Consider the following 9047-nt stretch of genomic DNA (forward strand, 5'->3'; position numbering starts at 1 on the left):
AAGGAAATGATTCTTAGCCTAAATCAAGATCAAGATATCATGCTCTCCAATCTAATCCCATTTTTTATCAAGATCCTGCCTATCAAGAATCTTATGATGATCCCCTAAGATTTTGGTATTCCATCCATAATGATCCCCTTTTTATCTCAAGAGCAAAGTCTCATTCAACATCCACCCCTTAAGAAAGAGCATGTTATCCCTTCCATCTCTTTCACTAATCTAATTCAAAATCAAGAGAAAAGCACAAACTCAAATGATCCTACTCCAAGTCAAGATCAATATCAAGGAATCCTTTCATCCTCCAAATCTATTTTAGGTCCTCTCATTCCAAAGTCAAACTCTTCATCCTCCAAATACATTTTAGGTCCTTACATTCCAAAGTCAAACCTTCCATCCCTTCCATCCATCTTGGATCCTTACCTCCCTCCATCCACCAATCCATCATCTCAAATGATCCATAAGAAAGATCAATAAAGGCACACATCTTTGAACTTCTTTCAACCATCTATCTAAACATCTTTCCAAAACTATTCTTCCATTGTCTCCTTTATCTCTTTTGGGTCCTTATGTCCCAAAATTCAATTTTCCTCCATCTCTTCATCACTTCTCAAGTTGTATACAGACACTCATCTTGTAAACATTTCCATCTATCCTCGCACAAATCTTCAAACATTCTATCTATTATCCAACACCTCTTTTCCATTCGTCCATTCCCTTCATTCAAATGATTTGCATAAATCTTTCATCTATGAGATAAGTGTTTGTGTCATTTTGTCACATGCTTTCCCATGCTCAAATCTCATGCTCAATGCTTTTCCTATATATCTATTCATGAAACACTTCAGAATCTGAGGTTGTTCCTCTTTAATATTTTCTTTTGGTTGAGATACACACTCAATCCAGAAAAGAACCACTTATCATATCTTGGCACCGACATCTTTTGATTACTATATCTCATACACTTAATCAATTTCTCTAAATCATTGTGATCTCTTAGTTGAAGACATGGCTAGTGAAAAATCTAAAATCTTGCTTCAGTGCCACTGTAATTATCAGACCCATGTAAGTTTTATTACTTACAAGCCAATCCAAGAAAAATAAGAAAAGAAAAAGACAATGTCAAAAGCTCAAAAGCATGATCAAGAAAAAAGAAAAAAAAAATCAATATCAAAATGATTGGCCATGGGAACATGCGAGTAACTCCATTGGGGATATCGACGCCTGGATAGAAATGGAGCAATATTTGTGATATTATAGTGATAACTCCATCGGAGCTATGGACACTTGCTGGCAACGAGGATCTATCCAGGATATTTTTGAAGTCAGGGTAACTCATGTAGCTAGCCACGTTGGATTCTGAAGATTACAATGATCATATGAGCCAGAATGAACCCAATTGCACACACATGGGTAATCAAAGACTAAGTACTTTGATCCATTTTGGGATTCTTCTTCCCTTTTGAGTCTACTTCCTAGTTGCTAGATATTAATTATTTATCTTGGATATTATTACACCTTACTTAAGTTGACATAGGAAATGCATTACATATTAGTTTGGGTATGAGAAACTTGGGTGTTTGTGCCACATTGGGATAGTGTGTGTAGGAGAATTTCTACCTTTTGTGGACTTATCTTGTTGTTACACTCCACATTCAGTGGGTGATCCACCTTATGTTGAATATTATATTGTTTCTCCTACCTACCCACACCTATTTTCTACCTACCCTTGTTTCTTATTGAGCCACAGGTCATGTTTGTGTGCTCACATATCCATATAGCCTTGCCTATATAAGCAGGGTCATATTCATTGTATGTAACTATTGATGATCTAGTTGATCAGTATTTTCTCTTGATAGAATACAATTTATTTCTATCATATATTTTGTTCTCTCTTATTTGTGCTTTCCATTGCCTCTAGATCTTGGAAAAATCTAACATGGTATCAAAGTCATTAGAGTGTCATTGGTTTGCCAATTGAGAATTTGATGTTATTTGGGGTTGTGTATTTTGGAACTTTCTATTGCAGGTTATTATTGAAGCTTGATGGGTCAAATATGAAGTTACCATTGGATTGAGGAGGTCCAAGAAAGTCATTTTTTCCTTTTGTTTCATCCAAATCGGACTTCGAAGGCCAAAGCTAGACGCATTTGAAGTTTGAAGCTGCAACGGAAATTTTCCAAAAATTATAATTTTGCAGGCAATTTTCAAATAGTGATATTTCACTCATCCGGACACCTTGTTTCGAGAAATTTTTTTTTTGGGGGGGGTAGAATTTTGTGATCTGTACAATGGTGCAGGAGTTTTATAATTTTCAGATACATTTTTTTCATAAATCGTGAAATCTCAATTTTTACAACTTTGGAGGCTTCGTTTGGGCTCATATGAACTCATTTTCAGGTGTTTTTTTTTTTTTTAAAGTCCATATTTTTTCATCTACTTTCATAATTTGTCATTTGTTCGCAGTGATTTTAAGTACAAATTGTACTTTCAAGTATTTGGTCATTCTTGACATATTTGGTACTTGCATTTTGCTTGGATCTCAGTTTAGATCACTAGCAGTATTTGTTGAAGTCTCTTAGATCTCATTTTGAGAAGTTGTAAATTGAAATCAGAAGTCCACTTTGCCTTTTTTTGAAAGTGGCCCATTGTATATGCACTAAATATAAAGTGCCAAAATCACCATTTTGGGGGGTTTCTTGATTGAGTATTTTGGGGGGGTGTCTTACGTGATTGTGCCTCTCTCTATCTTGTGTTTTTTCATTTTGGTGCTATGGGTTCTCCTAAATTCCCACTTTTAATTCCTCATAATTATGCATCATGGAAAATTAAGACATGGAGTAAACTAATGGAAAAAGTACTCATTCATTATGTAAATGAAACTATAACAAACACCACCTAATCCTAAGGATGGTCCTAATGCTCAAATTGAATGGCTTACTAAAAGTGCTATGGCAATTAGAACTCTTAGAAAGTATGTATCAGATGACCTCATTTTTCACATTGATAAGTGTACCACAATTAAAGAGGCTTGGGATATTTTTCAGAAATTCTATGGTCCAGTTGATGAGTTTAAGAGCTATAAGCTTGATAGTGAACTCACAACTTTGGATCCAAAGGATTTTGATACAATCCAAGATTATGTCACAAAAGCAACTGAGATAAGAGAAAAGCTAAAGGATTGTGGAATTGACAAAAAGGATGCTCAATTGGTTTATAACTTGTTGGACAAGCTTCCTTCAGAGTATGCAGCCTTTGTATCTAGCTTTCACACCCATAGGTTAACTCAAGGTTCCTCATACAATTCTCCCTCATTTGATTCATTCACAGAGATGTTGATACTTGAGCAATCTAAGTTGACTACGATGGGGATTCTCAAATCTTCAAAGTCACAAGCTTTGGTGGCTAATAAAGGGAATCAAAGTAATCAAAGAAAAGGAAAGAATCAAAAGCAACCTAAGTCAAAACCACAACAAGATGGAGCACAATATTCCTCTTCACAACCAAGTGATACACCATTCTCACCTAAGACGAAATCATATAAGGACAATCTTTTTTGTGGATATTGCAAGAAGTCAAGACATGATGAACATCATTGTTATAAGAAGGATATTGATGAGTTGAAGAATCTTCTTGAGAAGAATAGAATCAACCTACCTTCTAGAATGTCTACATCGACTTCTTCTTCCAAGGATAAAGGAAAGGATCACTCTTTTGGGACAGATAAAGGAAAGGGACAAGCTCTTTGTGCTACTACAAGTCTTGATTCAGGGAGATGGCTTCTAGATTCAGGGGCTTCTCATCATATGGCATCTTCGTAGTCTATGTTTTCTACATTTGAGCATTGCCACATGCCGCAGATTTTGATGGGCAATCATAAATACATGGATGTGATTAGGAAAGGATCTATTTTCATTGGGGATAACTCCTTCAATGATGTGTTGTGTGTACCCCACTTGACAAACAACCTTCTTTCCATCTATCAAATCACACACGGGGCAACTAGGTAAACTGTGGAGTTCATAATTGATTCAGTTATCATTAGAGACTTGGAGAGTGAAAAAATTATTGCGAATGGGGTGGTTGATCATGCATCTCGGTTGTACTCTTTTTCACATTTTGGTCCTACTGATGAGGTTGAGTCTTTCTATGTTGATAATTCAGATTTTGAGGAGAAATTTGAGCACTTGAACTTGGGGATTCTCACATGTGACCCAATTCTTGAGCCTTGCATTTCATCTCCTCTTGATATCATGCCACCTATTGCACCTGATGAAGCGGCTAGTGTGACAGTTTTTCCTTCTTGTGATTCAGTGCAGTAGGATATTTCATGTCTTCTAGCTTCAGCTTCATGGGATGTCTACTTGACAGACATTGCAGGTTTGTTTGTGGAGTCCTAAATTGCAGATTTGGGAGACATCATTTCAATAACATTCATCTTCTCTTTGATGAAGATGATCATTCTTTCATTGTTGTGAGAGAACACTCTGACCCTCTTGTGCATTCTCTACATGATCAATCTTTAGAGGTTGACGTGATTGTGGATACTTTTGTACAACAATTGGAGGAGGTCTCTTTATCTTTTGAGGAGACATATGAGTCTTTGGACATTGTTCTACATTCTTCTCCACTAGATCTTAGAGTGCCTTTTTCAGCAGTGTGGCGCAGTTTACCACCTTTGGAGGGGGTTACTTTCAGCATTGACTAGGGGACACTTGCGCAGTTTTCAGAGATTCCTTTCATCATGAGTATTTTTTCTTCATCTTCCCTTCATGGTTGGGGAGACTTTTTGGATCCACCTTTGGTTTTGTTTCTTCCTAAGGGGAGGAACGTAGTTCGACCTTCATGGAGCAGTTTCTTCATTCATCTTCAAGCTTCTATCATTGGTGCAGATTCCACATTGAGGGGGGGGGGCTTTCTAGTCTTTCTTCTTCTTCTCTCATATGGGGGGGTGGGGATTTTTCCTCACATGGAATTTTGTCCTTCACATACTTCTATGAGAGTTCTTTATATCTAGTTTTCATCTCTCTTTTGGGGGTCTTTTCCCATTGGGTTTTTCTCTCTTTCCCCACTTTGTGAGAGATTTCATTACATTGGTTTGCATGCATTTGTACATGGGTACCGAACATGGCCTCATAGCTGGGACCCATCTTGCATTACTTAGTTGTATTGTACACTTAAGTGCATTCCCCTAAGTTGCACTTAAGGGGGGGTGTTAGTGTAAATAATTATTCATCTTGGATATTATTACACCTTACTTAATTTTACTTAGGAAATGCATTACATAGTAGTTTGGGTATGAGACACTTGGGTGTTTGTGCCACATTGGGATAGTGTGTGTAGGAGAATTTCAACCTTTTGTGGAATTATCTTGTTGTTACACCCCACATTCAGTGGGTGATCCACCTCATGTAGAATATTTTATTGTTTCTCCTATCTACCCACACCTATTTCCTACCTACCCTTGTTTTTTATTGAGCCGCATGTCATGTTTGTATGCTCACATATCCATATAGCCTTGCCTATATAAGCAGACTCATATTCATTGTATGTAATGATTGATGATCCAGTTGATCAGTATTTTCTCTCTATAGAATACAGTTTATTTCTATCATCTATTTTGTTCACTCTTATTTGTGCTTTCCATTGCCTCTAGATCTTGGCAAAATCTCACAGTTTAGTTGAATTTTTTGGAGGTTCTAAGTGTGGGTTGGGTTTCTATCTTGGAAAAGTTCAAGAACACTTATTTAGGTGGTCTTAAATACTGTGACAATATTTTAATTTGCTAAAATATCTATCATCCCTCCCCACTTGCAAAATCCTACTTTTTTCATTATTCCGCTAATCATTCTTCTAGAAGCCTCCTAATCCCATCTTAATCATGTCTAATCCTCCTATCATGTCCCATCCCTAAACTTGGGGGAGTCACTTCTCCAAATTTGGGGAAAGTCTTCAAAATGTGTTGAAGACTCTACCTATTTCAACAAGCTAACTTGTTGAGTTCCCCAAATTCATAAGGCTCTTACAAATTAGGCCTCAAAGTCTTCTAAGGCATTTAATGCCTCTTACAATCCCACACCCCTTAGCCATGATGGTTGTCCCTTAACCATTTTCTCATGTTGCACAAGAGTTTACCTCTTGGTTAATAGCATGCCTCCCTGGTTAATGACATTATCCAATGATGTCACTCCTTGAGGTTATCCTTGATTTCTTGATTAGCATCTAATGCTTGTTTAGCATCCTCTCAAGCCCTCTCAAGGTGACATTTGTCAACTTGGGATTGGATTGAATCTCTCCCATGGATTGATAACTTTCAATCCTAACCCTTGTTGAGATTACTCAATCTCAACCATCCATTTCTCTATTTTGACTATAAATAGAGCCCATTCCTTTTTCAATTCATCTGATCATCTTGTCTATCCAAATTATAGTCATTTTGGAGGTTAAGGAGCTCATCTTGTCATCTTCAAAGCATCCAAGTTTTCAAACATTAGCATTATAGAACTTAGCATTTGCATCATACTTTAGGCCATTTTAGTTAGCTTAATTTCATATCAATTACTTAGTTTTCATCTTCATCTAGCTTATTTAGTTCATCTTAACCTTCAATTTGGAATTAACATAGCTTCACCTCATCTTCGTCACCTTGATCATATCTAGTTTTGCACCTTGCATCCTTAGTTTTCATCCGTCATCTCACCATTCACTAGAGTCTTAGTTGCATTCATTTTGATCCTATAATCATACATAAATCATGTTCTCTAGGTTGACATCCAAGAGATCAAGTGCTCTTCCAAATGAGGCCCACCTTGAATCTTAAGGATCTTTAGAAATAGAGGAGCATGGAAAGATTTTGAGAATTTTAAATTCACTAACTTGTTTGGTTGATTTCTAACCTCTAATGCAAAGTTCCATGTGTGTGTTTGAGTTGTTTTCCTTGCAATGCAGGTCGATCCCACATTTCCAACACACAACTGCAATCAAAATCAAAGCTCCTTTAGTTGGTTATCACCTGGTAGATGCCATTTGTCCTGTCTTGGATTCACACGCTCATTCACTTCACGTCCTTGGGAAAAAAGCTCACACCAAGGAAAAAGTCTTTGACACTCTTTTCATGAAGCTGCAATAACCTTTAAACCCCGACTTTTAAGGAGAATATGGTGCGATAGACAAGTAGAAGATGGCTCGAGCCAGAATACATTTTCTATTAATTGTGAATGTTGAAGACAACCACAGCTGTTATGGGAAAGCGCCTAGAAAATGTAACAATATAACTAAAATATTTACTCCAATTGCCGAAACTTCTGCCATAATAGTTAGTGTCTGCACGCAGGAAACTCCTGACCAACCAAATAATACTAGCTTACAATAAAAAGCCACTTCTGTTTATAAAGTTTTCTGAGAACAATATGATTAACCAGTAATATATGTTCCGTCAATCTTCGTGTGCAAGCATTACGTGAATGAGAAATCACCATTGATAACAATACACCAATTCTCGGCTAGCTGGAATGTGTAACACCACGCTCCAAGTTAGACTCATGACAGAATGCAGTCGGAAATGCACTATCCAGAAACATAATTTCAGAACATCTCAAAACTCCAGTAATGTTGTCTCCTAACATCTCATTATACTCATGTTGTCAGCCCGATAAGGTGCATACCACATACTTCAATTCCACATCTCCTAACTCCGCATAACATGATCACTTCATGATCAGATCCGTGCTAGTGTGAATCCATGATAATCCTCAGATAAGACTTCTCTATCCAAGAAGAGAAGAGATACTTCGGGAGTGATTCGCGCAATTTTCCAGAAATAGAAAAACTTCGATGACAAGATAATAAACGACTCCCTCCAAGTCTTCGAAGGAATAAGCTCGTTCCAGGAAGTGGTATTGCTCACAATTCTCCTTACCACGATTTAAGTTTGATGCTCCTACGCCCCACAGAAGCACTTCGATGACACCAGAAATACTTCTAACATTAATTGCGGAGGAAAAAAATTCATACCATTCTGTGTTTATTGATATATATAGCTTTTTTTTCAAACAAGTTCAAACTTCCCGAAAGAAGATGAAATAGCATCGACAGGAAGATGAAATAGACCACCGGTGGCAATTGAAGACAACCGGTAATGTCCTCAAAAAGAAATGTTCCAACTATCCGGGAAGATGGGAAGGGCCTTCGTCAATGATGGCAAGAGTTCTATCGCTAAGGAATTAATCTGGAAATATTCAAACTCCCGATACTATACCGAAGAAAAAATAACCACTATCTTAAATAGCTATGGCGTCCCAATAGCCTGAACGACTCCCAAGAGTCGCACAGCAAATTACATTCTTCCACCATCGACAGATAGTTTATATGTTTGTATCCTTCTTGTAGAATCTGAAACTACTATGTCTCCTCAGAGCCAACCGATTAATCAAATTAAATAACAAAGAACACACAATAACAACCACCCTGTTTTTTGGAATTGCACACACCAATTTCTTTTATTGAAACTTAATTAAAAATTACATAGAGGCTGTATATATAAAGAATTTGTAGTCTAGAAGAATTAATAATAACTGCAGTTCTAAATATATTCCTAGCATTGCATGGAAAGCTACTAAGACTCTCAAACTAAAAAAAGCAAACTACTCCCTAAATTAAGAATACAATAAGTGCATGCACAACATGCTTTATTTACTAAAAACAAACTCATGCAAAAAAAACAAAACTAAAAATAGTCCTAAAGATTAATGCATGTTGGAGTACATGCTTTATTTGCACGAATAAACAAAAAACTGATTTAAACTAAAAATAGCTTATGCATGGTGATGAATGGATAGTTTCATGTCCAAACTGGAGTTGCATGGAGCAGCATCACTTATCAACATACTCCCCCTTGATGCTGAAAGGGCTCACAATCTTATCTCATAGTGCTATAAATTGAGCTTTTGCAACCGCTTTGGTGAATATATCTTCTAGTCGATCCTAGGTGTTGATGTGCTTCAATTCGACATCCTTCTTCTGCACCAAATCTCATATGAAGTGATATTTCA

Source organism: Cryptomeria japonica, chromosome 6, assembly GCF_030272615.1.
Source record: "Cryptomeria japonica chromosome 6, Sugi_1.0, whole genome shotgun sequence".
NCBI classification, from domain to species: Eukaryota; Viridiplantae; Streptophyta; class Pinopsida; order Cupressales; family Cupressaceae; genus Cryptomeria; species Cryptomeria japonica.